The sequence below is a fragment of the Oncorhynchus clarkii genome, chromosome 13 (assembly GCF_045791955.1).
Source record: "Oncorhynchus clarkii lewisi isolate Uvic-CL-2024 chromosome 13, UVic_Ocla_1.0, whole genome shotgun sequence".
In the NCBI taxonomy this organism is placed as follows: domain Eukaryota; kingdom Metazoa; phylum Chordata; class Actinopteri; order Salmoniformes; family Salmonidae; genus Oncorhynchus; species Oncorhynchus clarkii.
In genome coordinates this window covers 63,130,914-63,156,530 of record NC_092159.1, presented here as the reverse complement: position 1 = coordinate 63,156,530, position 25,617 = coordinate 63,130,914, and the positions used below count along the sequence as shown (strand labels likewise).

Sequence of the window (25,617 nt, the reverse complement as noted above, 5' to 3'; positions counted from 1 at the left end):
GTGTCCATGGTTACTGTCTGCTACTCAATGAAACAGTGTGTGTCCATGGTTACTGTCTGCTACTCAATGAAACAGTGTGTGTCCATGGTTACTGTCTGCTAGTCAATGAAACAGTGTGTGTCCATGGTTACTGTCTGCTACTCAATGAAACAGTGTGTGTCCATGGTTACTGTCTGCTACTCAATGAAACAGTGTGTGTCCATGGTTACTGTCTGCTACTCAATGAAACAGTGTGCGTCCATGGTTACTGTCTGTTACTCAATGAAACAGTGTGTGTCCATGGTTACTGTCTGCTACTCAATGAAACAGTGTGTGTCCATGGTTACTGTCTGCTACTCAATGAAACAGTGTGTGTCCATGGTTACTCTCTGCTACTCAATGAAACAGTGTGTGTCCATGGTTACTGTCTGCTACTCAATGAAACAGTGTGTGTCCATGGTTACTGTCTGCTACTCAATGAAACAGTGTGTGTCCATGGTTACTGTCTCCTACTCAATGAAACAGTGTGTGTCCATGGTTACTGTCTGCTACTCAATGAAACAGTGTGTGTCCATGGTTACTGTCTGCTACTCAATGAAACAGTGTGTGTCCATGGTTACTGTCTCCTACTCAATGAAACAGTGTGTGTCCATGGTTACTGTCTGCTACTCAATGAAACAGTGTGTCCATGGTTACTGTCTGCTACTCAATGAAACAGTGTGTGTCCATGGTTACTGTCTGCTACTCAATGAAACAGTGTGTGTCCATGGTTACTGTCTCCTACTCAATGAAACAGTGTGTGTCCATGGTTACTGTCTGCTACTCAATGAAACAGTGTGTGTCCATGGTTACTGTCTGCTACTCAATGAAACAGTGTGTGTCCATGGTTACTGTCTGCTAGTCAATGAAACAGTGTGTGTCCATGGTTACTGTCTGCTACTCAATGAAACAGTGTGTGTCCATGGTTACTGTCTGCTACTCAATGAAACAGTGTGTGTCCATGGTTACTGTCTGCTACTCAATGAAACAGTGTGTGTCCATGGTTACTGTCTGCTACTCAATGAAACAGTGTGTGTCCATGGTTACTGTCTGCTACTCAATGAAACAGTGTGTGTCCATGGTTACTGTCTGCTACTCAATGAAACAGTGTGTGTCCATGGTTACTGTCTGCTACTCAATGAAACAGTGTGTGTCCATACATTGGAATCCAGGGTAAACAAGACATGTACTACTTGATAAAAGCATGTATATTTCCTGTTTATATCTACAGGCTACGATGATGTTTGTCTTTCTTTATTTCTATCTGGTGTTAGTGTGTGAGCTTAAGCTTTAGGGCCTAACTTTATCACCACACAGCTTCACAGGCTGGGACTTCAAACAGGCCGTTGACACGTCAAGGGATCTTTTCACATGGGTTTGAAATGGAAACTGAAATCTGGACACTGACTGTAGGTCTATAACCTCTCACATTGCCTTAACATTAACTTCTGATGAATTAAGATTTTTTTTCTCAGTAAAATTATACACCAATTGTTGGCAAAAATTGGACTTGGGAACAGGTGTGGAGAAATATGATTGATTTATTTCAGTATCTTGAGAGAATGCGAATGTTCAGTTAGGGACCGTCTGTAAAGATACTATATTTATCAGCGTCATAAAAGCTGATAGTATTTCAACCAGATAAAATATGCCTCCAAGCCGAACAGAATTTAGAAACATGTTGGGTCATTTTCATAGCTTTATATTTTATTACAATAAGTCAAACTGATGTCATTTGGAAATTCTGCACAGAAAATCTTTCCCCCGTTTTAAGTTGTTTTGTCATTGAATTTTCTCCCAGGTCCTTAAACTCTTTGCTCCTTGAGAGAAGCAGAGACGACAGAGAACATTTTACCCATGTCAACTAGATTGAAGCATTCGTTCTATCATCTATGACATTATTCTGGTGAGTAAGGGTTTATTTAGTCCTCTAGGAGAACATATAATGACAGAAGAGAAGCTGCATGTATCTAACTAGAGACAAGTTGACTAACAAACAGCATAACTCTCTCTTACTGTAGCCTACAGAACATTTTATACAGTTAGGGTCAGGTGCCTTGACTTTCCACTTTATTACATATGGTCAGCAGCTGAGGATGGTTGGCAGGTAGCCTAGTGGTTAGAGTGTAGAGGCGGCAGCGTAGCCTAGTGGTTAGAGTGTAGAGGCAGCAGCGTAGCCTAGTGGTTAGAGTGTAGAGGCGGCAGCGTAGCCTAGTGGTTAGAGTGTAGAGGCGGCAGCGTAGCCTAGTGGTTAGAGTGTAGAGGCGGCAGCGTAGCCTAGTGGTTAGAGTGTAGAGGCGGCAGCGTAGCCTAGTGGTTAGAGCGTTGGACTAGTAACCGAAAGGTTGCAAGATTGAATCCCCGAGCTGACAAGGTACAAAATCTGTCATTCTGCCCCTGAACAGGCAGTTAACCCAATGTTCCTAGGCCGTCATTGTAAATAAGAATTTGTTCTTAACTGACTTGCCTAGTTAAAAAAATAAAAGAAATAGCAATTGCAGTCAGGTGCGTGTGAATGAACAGCTGACTCACTCACAACTAGTTCGTGTGAGTGTCTACTGGACCTGCATGGATTAAATACAAGTATACAATACTTCCAAAAGCTATGGGTTTTCTTCATTTAGTTGTTTCTCTGTTATTTCAATTATATTAAGTTGAACCAATGTGAAAATAAGTTGAATTGAAGTCTGTGCCCAGTGGGCTGGGACTATGGAACCCATGGTCTCTCTCTCTCTCTCTCTCTCTCTGTCTCTCTCTCTCTCTCTCTCTCTCTCTCTCTCTCTCTCTCTGTCTCTCTCTCTCTCTCTGTCTCTCACTCTGTCTCTCTCTCTCTGTCTCTCTCTCTGTCTCTCTCTTTATCCCTCTCCTTCTCTTTCTCTCTCTCTCTCTCTCTCTCTGTCTCTCTCTCTCTCTCTCTGTGTCTCTCTCTCTCTGTCTATCTCTCTCTGTCTCTCTCTCTGTCTATCTCTCTCTCTCTCTCTCCCTCTCTCGGTCTCTCTCTCTATCTCTCTGTCTAATCCCTTCCTTTCTCCACCGGGGAGCCTCTATTGTTCTCCACTCTCTTTCCTCGGCCACATCTGCTAATTCAGTGCAGCTGCTTGCCAGGGGCTGGATGGATGGATGATTGATCATGCTGTTCCCTATGTGTTTGCACGTGCAAAATATTTCAGTCCTGTTTCTAATTTTAAGAACACCATTATGACGCAAATAGGGTCCTTCCACGGCCAATTTACAGACATTATACAACAGCATGGCCAGAAAACAGAAGGGAGAGAGATGCTGTATTGGTTAAAGCTGTGTGTGTCTACTAACTGCAACTCACTGTACATTAATATGAAGGAGAGAACGAGAGAAAGAGAGAGGGGGGAGAGAAAGAGAGAGGGAGTGAGAGGGGGGAGAGAGAGAGAAGGAGAGAGATGAGAGAAGGAGAGAGAGCGAAGGAGAGAGAGAGAGAGAGAGAGAGGGTGGGGGAGAGAGGAAGGGAGGGAGAGAAAGAGGGGGAGAGAGGGAGAAGGGGAGAGAGAGAAAAGAGAGAGAGAGAGAGAGGGGGGGGGGGGGAGAGAGAGAGAGAGGGTGAGAGACAGAGAGAGAGAGAGAGAGAGAGAGAGAGGGTGAGAGACAGAGAGAGAGACAGAGAGAGAGAGTAAGATACTGTATTGGTCAAGGCTGTGTGTGTCCAACTACAACGTGCTGTACATCACCATGAAAGATAACGGTCCCTTTGGCTTTTTGAGGCGAATGTTCTGAACCTATTTACCATTCTGTATTTACTGTTTGACGTGTTCACCCTGTGACGAGATCAGTGAGTTATACCATTTCAATGTATTTTCCGAAACAGAACATTAAACCTTAAAACTACATTATTTAACACAATATAAAATCGGCCTAGTTTTACCCTAATACAGTTTCCTGAAACTCCTGGTTTACAGGCCACATCAGGCCTGCAAGTCACATTGTGCTGGCTTGCAAAGTGGTGTAATTCCTATTGATGGACTGGTTGTTTAACAACAAAACCGACGTGTGAGCAAACTATGGGGCAAAACAGACAGGGCAAAACAGACACACACACACACACACAGTACACAATGTGTACTGTATGACAGCTGTATATTCTCTGATAGAAGAGGAGAGAACCCCAACACTGAGCCCTGGAGACGGATGACCTGGGCTCCCCAAAGAGCCAAAGGGTTTAAGAAGTGAAACTGTTACACATTCCCTGTACTACTGAATCAGTCCTCCTATATTAAGGGTTTAAGAAGTAGGACTGTTACACATTCCCTGTACTACTGAATCAGTCCTCCTATATTAAGGGTTTAAGAAGTAAGACTGTGTTACACATTCCCTGTTCTACTGAATCAGTCCTCCTATATTAAGGGTTTAAGAAGTAGGACTGTGTTACACATTCCCTGTTCTACTGAATCAGTCCTCCTATATTAAGGGTTTAAGAAGTAGGACTGTTACACATTCCCTGTTCTACTGAATCAGTCCTCCTATATTAATAGTTTAAGAAGTAGGACTGTGTTACACATTCCCTGTTCTACTGAATCAGTCCTCCTATATTAAGGGTTTAAGAAGTAGGACTGTGTTACACATTCCCTGTTCTACTGAATCAGTCCTCCTATATTAAGGGTTTAAGAAGTAGGACTGTTACACATTCCCTGTTCTACTGAATCAGTCCTCCTATATTAATAGTTTAAGAAGTAGGACTGTGTTACACATTCCCTGTTCTACTGAATCAGTCCTCCTATATTAAGGGTTTAAGAAGTGGGACTGTTACACATTCCCTGTTCTACTGAATCAGTCCTCCTATATTAAGGGTTTAAGAAGTAAGACTGTTACACATTCCCTGTTCTACTGAATCAGTCCTCCTATATTAAGGGTTTAAGAAGTGGGACTGTGTTACACATTCCCTGTTCTACTGAATCAGTCCTCCTATATTAAGGGTTTAAGAAGTAAGACTGTGTTACACATTCCCTGTTCTACTGAATCAGTCCTCCTATATTAAGGGTTTAAGAAGTAAGACTGTTACACATTCCCTGTTCTACTGAATCAGTCCTCCTATATTAAGGGTTTAAGAAGTAGGACTGTGTTACACATTCCCTGTTCTACTGAATCAGTCCTCCTATATTAAGGGTTTAAGAAGTGGGACTGTTACACATTCCCTGTTCTACTGAATCAGTCCTCCTATATTAAGGGTTTAAGAAGTGGGACTGTTACACATTCCCTGTTCTACTGAATCAGTCCTCCTATATTAAGGGTTTAAGAAGTAGGACTGTGTTACACATTCCCTGTTCTACTGAATCAGTCCTCCTATATTGTGTTCCCTGTATTTGAAGTTGTACAAACTAAAAGCTGAAACTTGTTGTTTTTAACCATAAAGAAGCACTTTCACCCATTCATATCCACTGTCCTCCAAAAACGCTATAATTTCCTGTTTACATTAGAGTTGGATAGTTTCACAGTGTGAAACTGATTCTCCAGGTTGTTGTCATTTATGGGCCTCATCATTGTCCCAGTCATGAATCATCAATGAGGAGGAGAGGTATTTTTTTTAAACGTTAAGATTATTGTGCTTTGTGCTTTGTGTGCTTTGTATGCTTTGTGTGTGTGTGTGTGTGTGTGTGTGTGTGTGTGTGTGTGTGTGTGTGTGTGTGTGTGTGTGTGTGTGTGTGTGTGTGTGTGTGTGTGTGTGTGTGTGTGTGTGTGTGTGTGTGATGGCACAAGAAGAGTCGTCATCCTGACGTGACTTTGTTGTCGGGTAAATCAAACACCTATACCCTCCGTTCTATTGGCTAACGGAATATTCCATGTTGTCGGGTAAATCAAACACCTATACCCTCCGTTCTATTGGCTAACGGAATATTCTATGTTGTCGGGTAAATAAACCGCCTATACTCTCCGTTCTATTGGCTAACGGAATATTCTATGTTGTCGGGTAAATAAACCGCTTATACCCTCCGTTCTATTGGCTAACGGAATATTCTATGTTGGTGTATAAATCAAACACCTATACCCTCCGTTCTATTGGCTAACGGAATATTCTATGTTGTCGGGTAAATATAACACCTATACCCTCCGTTCTATTGGCTAACGGAATATTCTATGTTGGCGGGTAAATAAACCGCCTATACCCTCCGTTCTATTGGCTAACGGAATATTCTATGTTTCACAGAGTCGTGGCTGAACAAGGACATGCATAATATACTTCTAGCTGGATTTTCCATGTATTGTCAAGACCAGATGGCAGCCTCGGGTAAGATGAGGGGGGGGGGGGGGGGGGTCTATTTGTTAACAACGGCTGGTGCCCAATCTCTAATGTTAAGGACATCTTAAGTTTTTAATCGCCTGAGTTTTTTAAAAAACTCATGATACGAGGTTTACCAAGAGAGGTCATCTATATTTTTCATAGCTGTCTATTTTCCACCACAAACCGATGCTGGCACTGAGACCACACTAAACGAGCTGTATAGGAGCATAAGGAAATAATGCACAGTCACCAGCTTCATGTATAAGTGCATCAACGACGTCGTCCCCACAGTGATGTACGTACATATCCCAACCAGAAAGAAGCCAAGGCTAGAGCGCTCAGATTCTCAAAAAGTTCTACAGCTGCACCATTGAGAGCATCTTAACAGGCTGCATCACCTGCTTGCCGTACCAGGTGCTATAGATGCTATAGAGGGTAGTGTGTACAGCCCAGTACATCACTGGGGCTGAGCTCGCTGCCATCCAGGACCTCTATACCAGGTGCTATAGATGCTATAGAGGGTAGTGTGTACGGCCCAGTACATCACTGGGGCTGAGCTCGCATACCATCAAGGCCCTACACATGTTCTAAGACTCCAGCCACCCAAGTCATACACTGTTCTCTCTGCTGTCATAGGGCATACACTGTTCTCTCTGCTGTCATAGGGCATACACTGTTCTCTCTTCTGTCATAGGGCATACACTGTTCTCTCTGCTGTCATAGGGCACACACTGTTCTCTCTGCTGTCATAGGGCATACACTGTTCTCTCTGCTGCCATAGGGCATACACTGTTCTCTCTGCTGTCATAGGGCATACACTGTTCTTTCTGCTGTCATAGGGCATACACTGTTCTCTCTGCTGTCATAGGGCATACACTGTTCTCTCTGCTGTCATAGGGCAAGTGGTACCGATGCACCAAGTCTAGAACCAACAGGACCCTGAACAGCTTCTACCCCCAAGCCATACGACTGCTAAATAGTTAGTTAAATAATTAACCAAATAGCTACCCAGACTACCTGTATTGACCCTATCTAGACTCATCACATAGGCTGCTGCTACTGTTTATTGTCTATCTGTTGTCTAGTCACTTCATTCCTATACAGTATGTACATATCTACCTCAATTACCTCGTACCCCTGCACATCGGCTTGGTACTGATACCCTGTGTATATAGCCAAGTTATCATTGACTCAGTACTGGTAACCCATGTATATAGTCAAGTTATCATTGACTCAGTACTGGTACCCCGTGTATATAGCCAAGTTATCATTGACTCAGTACTGATACCCCATGTAAATAACCAAGTTATCATTGACTCAGTACTGGTAACCAATGTAAATAACCAAGTTATCAAATCAAATCAAATCAAATCAAATCAAATTTTATTTGTCACATACACATGGTTAGCAGATGTTAATGCGAGTGTAGCGAAATGCTTGTGCTTCTAGTTCCGACAATGCAGTAATAACAAGTAATCTAACTAACAATTCCAAAACTACTGTCTTGTACACAGTGTAAGGGGATAAAGAATATGTACATAAGGATATATGAATGAGTGATGGTACAGAGCAGCATAGGCAAGATACAGTAGATGGTATCGGGTACAGTATGTACAAATGAGATGAGTATGTAAACAAAGTGGCATAGTATAGTATAAAGTGGCTAGTGATACATGTATTACATAAGGATACCGTCGATGATATAGAGTACAGTATATACGTATGCGTATGAGATGAATAATGTAGGGTAAGTAACATTTATATAAGGTAGCATTGTTTAAAGTGGCTAGTGATATATTTACATCATTTCCCATCAATTCCCATTATTAAAGTGGCTGGAGTTGAGTCAGTGTCAGTGTGTTGGCAGCAGCCACTCAGTGTTAGTGGTGGCTGTTTAACAGTCTGATGGCCTTGAGATAGAAGCTGTTTTTCAGTCTCTCGGTCCCAGCTTTGATGCACCTGTACTGACCTCGCCTTCTGGATGATAGCGGGGTGAACAGGCAGTGGCTCGGGTGGTTGATGTCCTTGATGATCTTTATGGCCTTCCTGTGACATCGGGTGGTGTAGGTGTCCTGGAGGGCAGGTAGTTTGCCCCCGGTGATGCGTTGTGCAGACCTCACTACCCTCTGGAGAGCCTTACGGTTGAGGGCGGTGCAGTTGCCATACCAGGCGGTGATACAGCCCGCCAGGATGCTCTCGATTGTGCATCTGTAGAAGTTTGTGAGTGCTTTTGGTGACAAGCCGAATTTCTTCAGCCTCCTGAGGTTGAAGAGGCGCTGCTGCGCCTTCTTCACGATGCTGTCTGTGTGAGTGGACCAATTCAGTTTGTCTGTGATGTGTATGCCGAGGAACTTAAAACTTGCTACCCTCTCCACTACTGTTCCATCGATGTGGATAGGGGGGTGTTCCCTCTGCTGTTTCCTGAAGTCCACAATCATCTCCTTAGTTTTGTTGACGTTGAGTGTGAGGTTGTTTTCCTGACACCACACTCCGAGGGCCCTCACCTCCTCCCTGTAGGCCGTCTCATCGTTGTTGGTAATCAAGCCTACCACTGTTGTGTCGTCCGCAAACTTGATGATTGAGTTGGAGGCGTGCGTGGCCACGCCTCCAACTATCATTGACTCAGTACTGGTACCCTGTGTATATAACCAAGTTATCATTGATGCAGTACTGGTACCCTGTGTATAGCCAAGATAGCATTGACTCAGTACTGATACCCCATGTAAATAACCAAGTTATCATTGATTCAGTACTGGTACCCTGTGTATAGCCAAGATAGCATTGACTCAGTACTGATACCCCATGTAAATAACCAAGTTATCATTGACTAGGTACTGGTACTCTGTGTATATAACCAAGTTATCATTGACTAGGTACTGGTACTCTGTGTATATAACCAAGTTATCATTGACTAGGTACTGGTAATCTGTGTATATAACCAAGTTATAATTGACTCAGTACTGGTACCCCGTGTATATAACCAAGTTATCATTGACTCAGTACTGATACCCTGTGTATATAGCCAAGTTATCATTGACTAGGTACTGGTACCCTGTGTATATAACCAAGTTATCATTGACTAGGTACTGGTCCCCCGTGTATATAACCAAGTTATCATTGACTCAGTACTGATACCCTGTGTATATAGCCAAGTTATCATTGACTCAGTACTGGTACCCCGTGTATATAACCAAGTTATCATTGACTCAGTACTGATACCCTGTGTATATAGCCAAGTTATCATTGACTAGGTACTGGTCCCCCGTGTATATAATCAAGTTGTCATTACTCATTGTGTATTAATTCCTTGTGTTATTCATTCTCTATTTGTCTCTCTGCGTTGTTGGGAAGGGCCGGAAGTTAGTATTTCACTGTTCGTCTACACCTGTTGTTTACAAAGCAAGTGACAAATACAATTTAATTTGATTTCACATTCTGTCTCAGTCCACTGCACACACAGAGACCTCGGACTCTAGAGAGAGAGGAGAGGGGAGGACAGCGCAGAGAGGAGAGAGAGAGGGGGGGAGAGAGAAAGAGAGAGAAAGAGAGAGAGAGAGAGAGAGCTGAGGAGAGCAGAGAGAGAGAGAGACAGAGAGAGAGAGAGAGAGAGAGAGAGAGAGAGAGAGAGAGAGAGGAGAGGAGCAGAGAGAGAGAGAGAGAGAGAGAGCAGAGGAGAGCAGAGAGAGATAGAGAGAGAGAGGAGAGGAGAGGAGAGGAGAGGAGAGGAGAGGAGAGGAGAGGAGAGGAGAGGAGAGGAGAGAAGAGAAGAGAAGAGGAGAGAGGAGAGGAGAGGAGAGGAGAGGAGAGGAGAGGAGAGGAGAGGAGAGGAGAGGAGAGGAGTGGAGAGGAGAGGAGAGGACAGGACAAGACAAGACAAGACAAGAGAAGAGAAGAGAAGAGAAGAGAAGAGAAGAGAAGAGAAGAGAAGAGAAGAGAAGAGAAGAGAAGAGAAGAGAAGAGAAGAGAAAATAATCCCTTAGAGAGAGCAGAGGGAAAGTATAGTGATGAGAGATATTCACCAGTTTAAGGACCAGACATGAAATGGGTTTAGAATGTTTATTGAGGAAATGGAATGGATGTGAGATTGAGGATCCAGAGGGGATGAGAACGGACTAGATGAAGGATCCAGAGGGGATGAGAACGGACTAGATGAGGGATCCAGAGGGGATGAGAACAGACCAGATGAGGGATCCAGAGGGGATGAGAACAGACCAGGTGAATAATCCAGAGGGGATGAGAACGGACCAGGTGATGGATCCAGAGGGGATGAGAACAGACCAGGTGAAGGATCCAGAGGGGATGAGAACAGACCAGGTGAAGGATCCAGAGGGGATGAGAACAGACCAGGTGAAGGATCCAGAAGGGATGAGAACGGACCAGGTGAAAGATCCAGAGGGGATGAGAACGGACCAGATGAGGGATCCAGAGGGGATGAGAGCGAACCAGGTGAAGGATCCAGAGGGGATGAGAACAGACCAGGTGAAGGATCCAGAGGGGATGAGAACGGACCAGATGAGGGATCCAGAGGGGTTGAGGACGGACCAGGTGAAGGATCCAGAGGGGATGAGAACAGACCAGCTGAAGGATCCAGAGGGGATGATACAGACCAGGTGAAGAATCCAGAAGTGATGAGAACGGACCAGGTGAAAGATCCAGAGGGGATGAGAACGGACCAGATGAGGGATCCAGAGGGGTTGAGGACAGACCAGGTGAAGGATCCAGAGGGGATGAGAACAGACCAGCTGAAGGATCCAGAGGGGATGACTCTGTAGGGTATGGTTTGGACCAGGGGTGTCAAACTAAGGCTTGTCTGCGACTGCTCGGCCATGAAAAGGAATTTCATGTAGCTCCCGACGAACAGTTATTGTGCTGACGTGCTACATGTTACAGGCCGTTTGGATCTCAGTGGTGAGTGTTGCGGAGGACAGATGATTTTTATGTGCTATGCGTTTCAGCACTCGCCGGTCCTGTTCTGCTTGTGTGGCCTGCCACTTCGTGGCTGAGCCGTTGTTGCTCCTAGACGTTTCCACTTCACAATAACAGCACTGTTACAGTGGACAGCTCCAGCAGAGCAGGAATTTTACAAGCAGACTTTTTGGAAAGGTGCCACGTTGAAAGTCACTTAGCTCTTCAGTACGGGCCATTCTACTGCTTATGTTTGTCTATGGAGATCGCATGGCTGTGTGCTCTATTTTCAGCACGGCTGAAATAGCCGAATCCACTAATTTGAAGGGGTGTCCACATACTTTTATATATAGTGTATAAAGTGGTTGAAACAATTTGTAGAAGAAAAAGAAACGCACACCTATTAAGACAAGGTGCTGGCCAACGGAGTGGAAACTTGAAAATAAAAGAGAGCCGCACACTCTTGGAGCTCAGATGCAAAAATGTAATACCAACGTTTCGACAGCCAAGCTGTCTTCATTATATGATTATACCCTGATGAAGACAGCTTGGCTGTCGAAACGTTGGTATTACATTTTTGCATCTGAGCTCCAAGAGTGTGAAACAATTTGTAAACATGATTGAAGTGGCCAGTGTTCAATGACTATGTACTGTACATAGGACAGCAGTCTCTAAGGTGCAGGGTAGAGTACCGGGTGGTAGCAGAATAGTAACAGTGTCTCAGTTCAGGGCAGGTTACTGGGTGGTAGCAGGATAGTAACAGTGTCTGAGTTCAGGGCAGGTTACTGGGTGGTAGCAGGATAGTAACAGTGTCTGAGTTCAGGGCAGGTTACTGGGTGGTAGCAGGATAGTAACAGTGTCTGAGTTCAGGGCAGGTTACTGGGTGGTAGCAGGATAGTAACAGTGTCTGAGTTCAGGGCAGGTTACTGGGTGGTAGCAGGATAGTAACAGTGTCTGAGTTCAGGGCAGGATAGTAACAGTGTCTGAGTTCAGGGCAGGTTACTGGGTGGTAGCAGGATAGTAACAGTGTCTGAGTTCAGGGCAGGTTACTGGGTGGTAGCAGGATAGTAACAGTGTCTGAGTTCAGGGCAGGTTACTGGGTGGAGGCAGGATAGTAACAGTGTCTGAGTTCAGGGCAGGTTACTGGGTGGTAGCAGGATAGTAACAGTGTCTGAGTTCAGGGCAGGTTACTGAGTGGTAGCAGGATAGTAACAGTGTCTGAGTTCAGGGCAGGTTACTGGGTGGTAGCAGGATAGTAACAGTGTCTGAGTTCAGGGCAGGTTACTGGGTGGTAGCAGGATAGTAACAGTGTCTGAGTTCAGGGCAGGTTACTGGGTGGTAGCAGGATAGTAACAGTGTCTGAGTTCAGGGCAGGTTACTGGGTGGTAGCAGGATAGTAACAGTGTCTGAGTTCAGGGCAGGTTACTGGGTGGTAGCAGGATAGTAACAGTGTCTGAGTTCAGGGCAGGTTACTGGGTGGTAGCAGGATAGTAACAGTGTCTGAGTTCAGGGCAGGTTACTGGGTGGTAGCAGGATAGTAACAGTGTCTGAGTTCAGGGCAGGTTACTGGGTGGAGGCAGGATAGTAACAGTGTCTGAGTTCAGGGCAGGTTACTGGGTGGTAGCAGGATAGTAACAGTGTCTGAGTTCAGGGCAGGTTACAGGGTGGTAGCAGGATAGTAACAGTGTCTGAGTTCAGGGCAGGTTACTGGGTGGTAGCAGGATAGTAACAGTGTCTGAGTTCAGGGAAGGTTACTGGGTGGTAGCAGGATAGTAACAGTGTCTGAGTTCAGGGCATTTTACTGGGTGGTAGCAGGATAGTAACAGTGTCTGAGTTCAGGACAGGTTACCGGGTGGTAGCAGGATAGTAACAGTGTCTGAGTTCAGGGCAGGTTACTGGGTGGTAGCAGGATAGTAACAGTGTCTGAGTTCAGGACAGGTTACCGGGTGGTAGCAGGATAGTAACAGTGTCTGAGTTCAGGGTAACAGGTTACCGGGTGGTAGCAGGATAGTAACAGTGTCTGAGTTCAGGGCAGGTTACTGGGTGGTAGCAGGATAGTAACAGTGTCTGAGTTCAGGGCAGGTTACTGGGTGGTAGCAGGATAGTAACAGTGTCTGAGTTCAGGGCAGGTTACAGGGTGGTAGCAGGATAGTAACAGTGTCTGAGTGCAGGGCAGGTTACTGGGTGGTAGCAGGATAGTAACAGTGTCTGAGTTCAGGGCAGGTTACTGGGTGGTAGCAGGATAGTAACAGTGTCTGAGTTCAGGGCAGGTTACTGGGTGGTAGCAGGATAGTAACAGTGTCTGAGTTCAGGGCAGGTTACTGGGTGGTAGCAGGATAGTAACAGTGTCTGAGTTCAGGGCAGGTTACTGGGTGGTAGCAGGATAGTAACAGTGTCTGAGTTCAGGGCAGGTTACTGGGTGGTAGCAGGATAGTAACAGTGTCTGAGTTCAGGGCAGGTTACTGGGTGGTAGCAGGATAGTAACAGTGTCTGAGTTCAGGGCAGGTTACTGGGTGGTAGCAGGATAGTAACAGTGTCTGAGTTCAGGGCAGGTTACTGGGTGGTAGCAGGATAGTAACAGTGTCTGAGTTCAGGGCAGGTTACTGGGTGGTAGCAGGATAGTAACAGTGTCTGAGTTCAGGGCAGGTTACTGGGTGGTAGCAGGATAGTAACAGTGTCTGAGTTCAGGGCAGGTTACTGGGTGGTAGCAGGATAGTAACAGTGTCTGAGTTCAGGGCAGGTTACTGGGTGGTAGCAGGATAGTAACAGTGTCTGAGTTCAGGGCAGGTTACTGGGTGGTAGCAGGATAGTAACAGTGTCTGAGTTCAGGGCAGGTTACTGGGTGGTAGCAGGATAGTAACAGTGTCTGAGTTCAGGGCAGGTTACTGGGTGGTAGCAGGATAGTAACAGTGTCTGAGTTCAGGGCAGGTTACTGGGTGGTAGCAGGATAGTAACAGTGTCTGAGTTCAGGGCAGGTTACTGGGTGGTAGCAGGATAGTAACAGTGTCTAGTTCAGGGCAGTGGGTGGTAGCAGGATAGTAACAGTGTCTGAGTTCAGGGCAGGTTACTGGGTGGTAGCAGGATAGTAACAGTGTCTGAGTTCAGGGCAGGTTACTGGGTGGTAGCAGGATAGTAACAGTGTCTGAGTTCAGGGCAGGTTACTGGGTGGTAGCAGGATAGTAACAGTGTCTGAGTTCAGGGCAGGTTACTGGGTGGTAGCAGGATAGTAACAGTGTCTGAGTTCAGGGCAGGTTACAGGGTGGTAGCAGGATAGTAACAGTGTCTGAGTTCAGGGCAGGTTACTGGGTGCTAGCAGGATAGTAACAGTGTCTCAGATCAGGGCAGGTTACTGGGTGGTAGCAGGATAGTAACAGTGTCTGAGTTCAGGGCAGGTTACCGGGTGGTAGCAGGATAGTAACAGTGTCTCAGTTCAGGGCAGGTTACTGGGTGGTAGCAGGATTGTAACAGTGTCTGAGTTCAGGGCAGGTTACTGGGTGGTAGCAGGATAGTAACAGTGTCTGAGTTCAGGGCAGGTTACAGGGTGGTAGCAGGATAGTAACAGTGTCTGAGTTCAGGGCAGGTTACTGGGTGGTAGCAGGATAGTAACAGTGTCTGAGTTCAGGGCAGGTTACTGGGTGGTAGCAGGATAGTAACAGTGTCTGAGTTCAGGGCAGGTTACTGGGTGGTAGCAGGATAGTAACAGTGTCTGAGTTCAGGGCAGGTTACTGGGTGGTAGCAGGATAGTAACAGTGTCTGAGTTCAGGGCAGGTTACTGGGTGGTAGCAGGATAGTAACAGTGTCTGAGTTCAGGGCAGGTTACTGGGTGGTAGCAGGATAGTAACAGTGTCTGAGTTCAGGGCAGGTTACTGGGTGGTAGCAGGATAGTAACAGTGTCTGAGTTCAGGGCAGGTTACCGGGTGGTAGCAGGATAGTAACAGTGTCTCAGTTCAGGGCAGGTTACTGGGTGGTAGCAGGATAGTAACAGTGTCTGAGTTCAGGGCAGGTTACTGGGTGGTAGCAGGATAGTAACAGTGTCTGAGTTCAGGGCAGGTTACTGGGTGGAGGCCGGCTAGTGGTGAATAACAGTCTGACGGCCTGGAGATTGCAGCTGTTTCTCAGTCTCTCGGTCCCAGGTTTGATACACCTGTACTGTCTCCTCCTTCAGGATGGTAGGATCAACTTCACAGTTCAAGATAAGACTAGGATCTATTTTCATTCCTGTAATGACATTCAACAACCCCTCCTAACAGAGCAGCAGGCAGTGAGAGAGCAGTATGTGTAACTGGCCTATTCATTCTCGGTGAGAGAGCAGGATGTGTAACTGGCCTGTTCATTCTCAGTGAGAGAGCAGGATGTGTAACTGGCCTGTTCATTCTCAGTGAGAGAGCAGTATGTGTCAAGACGTTTGGTCTATTCATTCTCAGTGAGAGAGCAGTATGTGTAACTGGCCTGTTCATTCTCAGTGAGAGAGCAGTATGTGTCAAGACGTTTGGTCTATTCATTCTCAGTGAGAGAGCAGTATGTGTAACTGGCCTGTTCATTCTCAGTGAGAGAGCAGGATGTGTAACTGGCCTGTTCATTCTCAGTGAGAGAGCAGTATGTGTAACTGGCCTATTCATTCTCAGTGAGAGAGCAGGATGTGTAACTGACGTTTGGTCTGTTCATTCTCAGTGAGAGAGCAGTATGTGTAACTGGCCTGTTCATTCTCAGTGAGAGAGCAGTATGTGTCAAGACGTTTGGTCTATTCATTCTCAGTGAGGGAGCAGGATGTGTAACTGACGTTTGGTCTATTCATTCTCAGTGAGAGAGCAGTATGTGTAACTGGCCTATTCATTCTCAGTGAGAGAGCAGTATGTGTAACTGGCGTTTGGCCTATTCATTCTCAGTGAGAGAGCAGTATGTGTAACTGGCGTTTGGCCTATTCATTCTCAGTGAGAGAGCAGGATGTGTAACTGGCCTGTTCATTCTCAGTGAGAGAGCAGTATGTGTAACTGACGTTTGGTCTATTCATTCTCAGTGAGAGAGCAGTATGTGTAACTGGCCTGTTCATTCTCAGTGAGAGAGCAGTATGTGTAACTGGCCTATTCATTCTCAGTGAGAGAGCAGTATGTATAACTGACGTTTGGTCTAGTCATTCTCAGTGAGAGAGCAGTATGTGTAACTGGCCTATTCATTCTCAGTGAGAGAGCAGTATGTGTAACTGGCCTGTTCATTCTCAGTGAGAGAGCAGTATGTGTAACTGGCCTGTTCATTCTCAGTGAGAGAGCAGTATGTGTAACTGGCCTGTTCATTCTCAGTGAGAGAGCAGTATGTGTAACTGGCCTGTTCATTCTCAGTAAGAGAGCAGTTTGTGTAACTGGCCTGTTCATTCTCAGTGAGAGAGCAGTATGTGTAACTGGCCTATTCATTCTCAGTGAGAGAGCAGTATGTGTAACTGGCCTGTTCATTCTCAGTGAGAGAGCAGTATGTGTCAAGACGTTTGGTCTATTCATTCTCAGTGAGAGAGCAGTATGTGTAACTGACGTTTGGCCTATTCATTCTCAGTGAGAGAGCAGTATGTGTAACTGGCCTGTTCATTCTCAGTGAGAGAGCAGTATGTATAACTGACGTTTGGCCTATTCATTCTCAGTGAGAGAGCAGTATGTGTAACTGGCCTGTTCATTCTCAGTGAGAGAGCAGTATGTGTAACTGGCCTATTCATTCTCAGTGAGAGAGCAGTATGTATAACTGACGTTTGGCCTGTTCATTCTCAGTGAGAGAGCAGTATGTATAACTGGCCTATTCATTCTCAGTGAGAGAGCAGTATGTGTAACTGACGTTTGGCCTATTCATTCTCAGTGAGAGAGCAGTATGTGTAACTGGCCTGTTCATTCTCAGTGAGAGAGCAGTATGTATAACTGGCCTATTCATTCTCAGTGAGAGAGCAGTATGTGTCAAGACGTTTGGTCTATTCATTCTCAGTGAGAGAGCAGTATGTGTAACTGACGTTTGGTCTATTCATTCTCAGTGAGAGAGCAGTATGTGTAACTGGCCTGTTCATTCTCAGTGAGAGAGCAGTATGTATAACTGGCCTATTCATTCTCAGTGAGAGAGCAGTATGTGTAACTGGCCTATTCATTCTCAGTGAGAGAGCAGTATGTATAACTGGCCTATTCATTCTCAGTGAGAGAGCAGTATGTGTAACTGGCCTATTCATTCTCAGTGAGAGAGCAGTATGTGTCAAGACGTTTGGTCTATTCATTCTCAGTGAGAGAGCAGTATGTGTAACTGGCCTATTCATTCTCAGTGAGAGAGCAGTATGTGTCAAGACGTTTGGTCTATTCATTCTCAGTGAGAGAGCAGTATGTGTCAAGACGTTTGGTCTATTCATTCTCAGTGAGAGAGCAGTATGTGTAACTGACGTTTGGCCTGTTCATTCTCAGTGAGAGAGCAGTATGTGTAACTGGCCTGTTCATTCTCAGTGAGAGAGCAGTATGTGTAACTGGCCTATTCATTCTCAGTGAGAGAGCAGTATGTGTAACTGGCCTATTCATTCTCAGTGAGAGAGCAGTATGTGTCAAGACGTTTGGTCTATTCATTCTCAGTGAGAGAGCAGGATGTGTAACTGACGTTTGGTCTATTCATTCTCAGTGAGAGAGCAGTATGTGTAACTGACGTTTGGCCTGTTCATTCTCAGTGAGAGAGCAGTATGTGTAACTGGCCTGTTCATTCTCAGTGAGAGAGCAGGATGTGTAACTGGCCTGTTCATTCTCAGTGAGAGAGCAGTATGTGTAACTGGCCTGTTCATTCTCAGTGAGAGAGCAGTATGTGTAACTGGCCTGTTCATTCTCAGTAAGAGAGCAGTATGTGTAACTGGCCTATTCATTCTCAGTGAGAGAGCAGGATGTGTAACTGGCCTATTCATTCTCAGTGACAGAGCAGTAAGTGTCAAGACGTTTGACCTATTCATTCTCAGTGAGAGAGCAGTATGTGTAACTGGCCTATTCATTCTCAGTGAGAGAGCAGTATGTGTCAAGACGTTTGGCCTATTCATTCTCAGTGAGAGAGCAGTATGTGTAACTGGCCTATTCATTCTCAGTGAGAGAGCAGTATGTGTAACTGGCCTGTTCATTCTCAGTGAGAGAGCAGTATGTGTAACTGGCCTGTTCATTCTCAGTGAGAGAGCAGTATGTGTAACTGGCCTGTTCATTCTCAGTGAGAGAGCAGTATGTGTAACTGGCCTGTTCATTCTCAGTAAGAGAGCAGTATGTGTAACTGGCCTGTTCATTCTCAGTGAGAGAGCAGTATGTGTAACTGGCCTATTCATTCTCAGTGAGAGAGCAGGATGTGTAACTGGCCTGTTCATTCTCAGTGAGAGAGCAGTATGTGTAACTGGCCTGTTCATTCTCAGTGAGAGAGCAGTATGTGTAACTGGCCTGTTCATTCTCAGTGAGAGAGCAGGATGTGTAACTGGCCTGTTCATTCTCAGTGAGAGAGCAGGATGTGTAACTGGTCTATTCATTCTCAGTGAGAGAGCAGTATGTGTCAAGACGTTTGGTCTATTCATTCTCAGTGAGAGAGCAGTATGTGTAACTGGCCTGTTCATTCTCAGTGAGAGAGCAGTATGTGTAACTGACGTTTGGCCTATTCATTCTCAGTGAGAGAGCAGTATGTGTAACTGGCCTGTTCATTCTCAGTGAGAGAGCAGTATGTGTCAAGACGTTTGGTCTATTCATTCTCAGTGAGAGAGCAGTATGTGTAACTGACGTTTGGCCTATTCATTCTCAGTGAGAGAGCAGTATGTGTAACTGGCCTATTCATTCTCAGTGAGAGAGCAGTATGTATAACTGACGTTTGGCCTATTCATTCTCAGTGAGAGAGCAGTATGTGTAACTGGCCTATTCATTCTCAGTGAGAGAGCAGTATGTGTAACTGGCCTGTTCATTCTCAGTGAGAGAGCAGTATGTGTAACTGACCTGTTCATTCTCAGTGAGAGATCAGTATGTGTAACTGGCCTATTCATTCTCAGTGAGAGAGCAGTATGTGTAACTGGCCTATTCATTCTCAGTGAGAGAGCAGTATGTGTCAAGACGTTTGGTCTATTCATTCTCAGTGAGAGAGCAGTATGTGTAACTGGCCTGTTCATTCTCAGTGAGAGAGCAGTATGTGTAACTGACGTTTGGCCTATTCATTCTCAGTGAGAGAGCAGTATGTGTAACTGGCCTGTTCATTCTCAGTGAGAGAGCAGTATGTATAACTGGCCTATTCATTCTCAGTGAGAGAGCAGTATGTGTCAAGACGTTTGGTCTATTCATTCTCAGTGAGAGAGCAGTATGTGTAACTGACGTTTGGTCTATTCATTCTCAGTGAGAGAGCAGTATGTGTAACTGGCCTATTCATTCTCAGTGAGAGAGCAGTATGTGTCAAGACGTTTGGTCTATTCATTCTCAGTGAGAGAGCAGTATGTGTCAAGACGTTTGGTCTATTCATTCTCAGTGAGAGAGCAGTATGTGTAACTGACGTTTGGCCTGTTCATTCTCAGTGAGAGAGCAGTATGTGTAACTGGCCTGTTCATTCTCAGTGAGAGAGCAGTATGTATAACTGGCCTATTCATTCTCAGTGAGAGAGCAGTATGTGTAACTGGCCTATTCATTCTCAGTGAGAGAGCAGTATCTGTAACTGGCCTGTTCATTCTCAGTGAGAGAGCAGTATGTATAACTAACGTTTGGCCTATTCATTCTCAGTGAGAGAGCAGGATGTGTAACTGACGTTTGGTCTATTCATTCTCAGTGAGAGAGCAGTATGTGTAACTGACATTTGGCCTGTTCATTCTCAGTGAGAGAGCAGTATGTGTAACTGGCCTGTTCATTATCAGTGAGAGAGCAGGATGTGTAACTGGCCTGTTCATTCTCAGTGAGAGAGCAGTATGTGTAACTGGCCTGTTCATTCTCAGTAAGAGAGCAGTATGTGTAACTGGCCTATTCATTCTCAGTGAGAGAGCAGGATGTGTAACTGGCCTATTCATTCTCAGTGAGAGAGCAGTATGTGTCAAGACGTTTGGCCTATTCATTCTCAGTGAGAGAGCAGTATGTGTAACTGGCCTATTCATTCTCAGTGAGAGAGCAGTATGTGTAACTGGCCTGTTCATTCTCAGTGAGAGATCAGTATGTGTAACTGGCCTATTCATTCTCAGTGAGAGAGCAGTATGTGTCAAGACGTTTGGCCTATTCATTCTCAGTGAGAGAGCAGTATGTGTAACTGGCCTATTCATTCTCAGTGAGAGAGCAGTATGTGTAACTGGCCTGTTCATTCTCAGTGAGAGAGCAGTATGTGTCAAGACGTTTGGCCTATTCATTCTCAGTGAGAGAGCAGTATGTGTAACTGGCCTGTTCATTCTCAGTGAGAGATCAGTATGTGTAACTGGCCTATTCATTCTCAGTGAGAGAGCAGTATGTGTAACTGGCCTATTCATTCTCAGTGAGAGAGCAGGATGTGTAACTGACGTTTGGCCTGTTCATTCTCAGTGAGAGAGCAGTATGTGTAACTGGCCTGTTCATTCTCAGTGAGAGAGCAGGATGTGTAACTGACGTTTGGCCTGTTCATTCTCAGTGAGAGAGCAGTATGTGTAACTGGCCTGTTCATTCTCAGTGAGAGAGCAGTATGTGTCAAGACGTTTGGCCTGTTCATTCTCAGTGAGGGATCCACAGTTCTTTCCAGCTCTAAATGACAGATCACTACTGCCCTCTATGGTTGACTGAGGTTACTACCAGGTGTACCAGTAATAGGTAACCATCAGATGGAGGTTTGTTCTGTCTCTTTATCTGCATCCTGAATGGCAACCCTGTTCCCTACCACAGGAGGCTGGAGGCACCTTAATTGGGGAGGAGGGGCTTGTGGTAATGACTGGAGCGGAGTCAGTGGAATGATATCAAATACATCTAAACACGTGCGTTGAAGATGTCGTTCCCATAGCAACGATTAAAACATTCCCTAACCAGAAACCGTGGATTGATGGCAGCATTCGTGTGAAACTGAAAGCGCGAACCACTGCTTTAAATCAGGGCAAGGTGTCTGGTAACATGACCGAATACAAACAGTGCAGCTATTCCCTCCGCAAGGCTATCAAACAAGCTAAGCGCCAGTACAGAGACAAAGTAGAATCTCAATTCAACGGCTCAGACACAAGAGGCATGTGGCAGGGTCTACAGTCAATCACGGACTACAGGAAGAAATCCAGCCCAGTCACGGACCAGGATGTCTTGCTCCCAGGCAGACTAAATAACTTTTTTGCCCGCTTTGAGGACAATACAGTGCCACTGACACGGCCTGCAACGAAAACATGCGGTCTCTCCTTCACTGCAGCCGAGGTGAGTAAGACATTTAAACGTGTTAACCCTCGCAAGGCTGCAGGCCCAGACGGCATCCCCAGCCGCGCCCTCAGAGCATGCTCAGACCAGCTGGCCGGTGTGTTTACGGACATATTCAATCAATCCCTATACCAGTCTGCTGTTCCCACATGCTTCAAGAGGGCCACCATTGTTCCTGTTCCCAAGAAAGCTAAGGTAACTGAGCTAAACGACTAAGGCCCCGTAGCACTCACATCCGTCATCATGAAGTGCTTTGAGAGACTAGTCAAGGACCATATCACCTCCACCCTACCTGACACCCTAGACCCACTCCAATTTGCTTACCGCCCAAATAGGTCCACAGACGATGCAATCTCAACCACACTGCACACTGCCCTAACCCATCTGGACAAGAGGAATACCTATGTGAGAATGCTGTTCATCGACTACAGCTCGGCATTCAACACCATAGTACCCTCCAAGCTCGTCATCAAGCTCGAGACCCTGGGTCTCGACCCCGCCCTGTGCAACTGGGTACTGGACTTCCTGACGGGCCGCCCCCAGGTGGTGAGGGTAGGCAACAACATCTCCTCCCCGCTGATCCTCAACACTGGGGCCCCACAAGGGTGCGTTCTGAGCCCTCTCCTGTACTCCCTGTTCACCCACGACTGCGTGGCCACGCACGCCTCCAACTCAATCATCAAGTTTGCGGACGACACAACAGTGGTAGGCTTGATTACCAACAACGACGAGACGGCCTACAGGGAGGAGGTGAGGGCCCTCGGAGTGTGGTGTCAGGAAAATAACCTCACACTCAACGTCAACAAAACTAAGGAGATGATTGTGGATGATTGTGGAAACAGCAGAGGGAACACCCCCCTATCCACATCGATGGAACAGTAGTGGAGAGGGTAGCAAGTTTTAAGTTCCTCGGCATAAACATCACAGACAAACTGAATTGGTCCACTCACACAGACAGCATCGTGAAGAAGGCGCAGCAGCGCCTCTTCAACCTCAGGAGGCTGAAGAAATTCGGCTTGTCACCAAAAGCACTCACAAACTTCTACAGATGCACAATCGAGAGCATCCTGGCGGGCTGTATCACCGCCTGGTATGGCAACTGCACCGCCCTCAACCGTAAGGCTCTCCAGAGGGTAGTGAGGTCTGCACAACGCATCACCGGGGGCAAACTACCTGCCCTCCAGGACACCTACACCACCCGATGTCACAGGAAGGCCATAAAGATCATCAAGGACATCAACCACCCGAGCCACTGCCTGCTCACCCCGCTATCATCCAGAAGGCGAGGTCAGTACAGGTGCATCAAAGCTGGGACCGAGAGACTGAAAAACAGCTTCTATCTCAAGGCCATCAGACTGTTAAACAGCCACCACTAACACTGAGTGGCTGCTGCCAACACACTGACACTGACTCAACTCCAGCCACTTTAATAATGGGAATTGATGGGAAATGATGTAAATATATCACTAGCCACTTTAAACAATGCTACCTTATATAATGTTACTTACCCTACATTATTAATCTCATATGCATACGTATATACTGTACTCTATATCATCGACTGTTTCCTTATGTAATACATGTATCACTAGCCACTTCAACTATGCCACTTTGTTTACATACTCATCTCATTGGTGCATACTGTACTCGATACCATCTACTGTATCTTGCCTATGCTGCTCTGTACCATCACTCATTCATATATCCTTATGTACATATTCTTTATCCCCTTACACTGTGTACAAGACAGTAGTTTTGGAATTGTTAGTTAGATTACTTGTTATTACTGCATTGTCGGAACTAGAAGCACAAGCATTTCGCTACACTCGCATTAACATCTGCTAACCATGTGTATGTGACAAATAAAAATTTGATTTGATTTGATTTGACATGGTTTCCATGGTTTCCTGGTGTTTGATGCCGTTCCATTTGCTCAGTTCCTGCCATTATTAGGAGCTGTCCTCCAATCAGCAGCCTCCACTGCACCCTAGATATAGACCCTGGTCCAATGTAGTGCACTATATAGGTAATAGGGTGCAATATTAGTGTGCTTCTGTTCTGTCTCTCTAGCCTCTATATGATACAGGACAGTGAGACAGTGCTGTGTTCTGTCTCTCTAGTCTCTATATGATACAGGACAGTGAGACAGTGCTGTGTTCTGTATCTCTAGTCTCTATATGATACAGGAAAGTGAGACAGTGCTGTGTTCTGTCTCTCTAGTCTCTATATGATACAGGACAGTGAGACAGTGCTGTGTTCTGTCTCTCTAGTCTCTGTATAATACAGGACAATGAGACAGTGCTGTGTTCTGTCTCTCTAGTCTCTATATGATACAGGACAGTGAGACAGTGCTGTGTTCTGTCTCTCTAGTCTCTATATGATACAGGACAGTGAGATAGCGCTGTGTTCTGTCTCTAGTCTCTATGTGATACAGGACAGTGAGACAGTGCTGTGTTGTCTCTCTAGTCTCTATATGATACAGGACAGTGAGATAGCGCTGTGTTCTGTCTCTAGTCTCTATGTGATACAGGACAGTGAGACAGTGCTGTGTTGTCTCTCTAGTCTCTATATGATACAGGACAGTGAGACAGTGCTGTGTTCTGTCTCTAGTCTCTATATGATACAGGAAAGTGAGACAGCGCTGTGTTCTGTCTCTAGTCTCTATATGATACAGGACAGTGAGATAGCGCTGTGTTCTGTCTCTAGTCTCTATGTGATACAGGACAGTGAGACAGTGCTGTGTTCTGTCTCTCTAGTCTCTATATGATACAGGACAGTGAGACAGTGCTGTGTTCTGTCTCTCTAGTCTCTATATGTTACAGGACAGTGAGACAGTGCTGTGTTCTGTCTCTCTAGTCTCTATATGATACAGGACAGTGAGACAGCGCTGTGTTCTGTATCTCTAGTCTCTATATGATACAGGACAGTGAGACAGTGCTGTGTTCTGTCTCTAGTCTCTATATGATACAGGACAGTGAGACAGTGCTGTGTTCTGTCTCTAGTCTCTATATGATACAGGACAGTGAGACAGTGCTGTGTACTGTCTCTAGTCTCTATATGATACAGGACAGTGAGACAGTGCTGTGTTCTGTCTCTCTAGTCTCTATATGAGACAGGACAGTGAGACAGTGCTGTGTTCTGTCTCTAGTCTCTATATGATACAGGACAGTGAGACAGCGCTGTGTTCTGTCTCTAGTCTCTATATGATACAGGACAGTGAGACAGTGCTGTGTTCTGTCTCTAGTCTCTATATGATACAGGACAGTGAGACAGTGCTGTGTTCTGTCTCTCTAGTCTCTATATGAGACAGGACAGTGAGACAGTGCTGTGTTCTGTCTCTAGTCTCTATATGATACAGGACAGTGAGACAGTGCTGTGTTCTGTCTCTCTAGTCTCTATATGATACAGGACAGTGAGACAGTGCTGTGTTCTGTCTCTAGTCTCTATATGATACAGGACAGTGAGACAGCGCTGTGTTCTGTCTCTAGTCTCTATATGATACAGGACAGTGAGACAGTGCTGTGTTCTGTCTCTAGTCTCTATATGATACAGGACAGTGAGACAGCGCTGTGTTCTGTATCTCTAGTCTCTATATGTTACAGGACAGTGAGACAGTGCTGTGTTTTGTCTCTAGTCTCTATATGATACAGGACAGTGAGACAGTGCTGTGTTCTGTCTCTCTAGTCTCTATATGTTACAGGACAGTGAGACAGTGCTGTGTTCTGTCACTAGTCTCTATATGTTACAGGACAGTGAGACAGTGCTGTGTTGTCTCTCTAGTCTCTATATGATACAGGAAAGTGAGACAGTGCTGTGTTCTGTCTCTAGTCTCTATATGATACAGGACAGTGAGACAGGGCTGTGTTCTGTCTCTAGTCTCTATATGATACAGGACAGTGAGATAGCGCTGTGTTCTGTCTCTAGTCTCTATATGATACAGGACAGTGAGACAGTGCTGTGTTCTGTCTCTCTAGTCTCTATATGTTACAGGACAGTGAAACAGTGCTGTGTTCTGTCTCTAGTCTCCATAGGTTACAGGACAGTGAGACAGTGCTGTGTTCTGTCTCTAGTCTCTATATGAGACAGGACAGTGAGACAGTG

General features: G+C 45.6%; 1 protein-coding gene across 1 annotated transcript in view; it reads left to right on the top strand.

The window, feature by feature from the left end:
• Window positions 1-1,818: 1,818 nt before the first annotated feature.
• The window catches only part of LOC139365223 (G-protein coupled receptor 183-like), a 48,178-nt gene continuing 24,379 nt past the window's right edge, over window positions 1,819-25,617 (top strand). The window contains exon 1 of the mRNA XM_071102720.1: window positions 1,819-1,924. The gene's annotated coding sequence lies outside the window, so the exon portion shown is untranslated. The remainder of the gene's footprint in view (window positions 1,925-25,617) is intronic.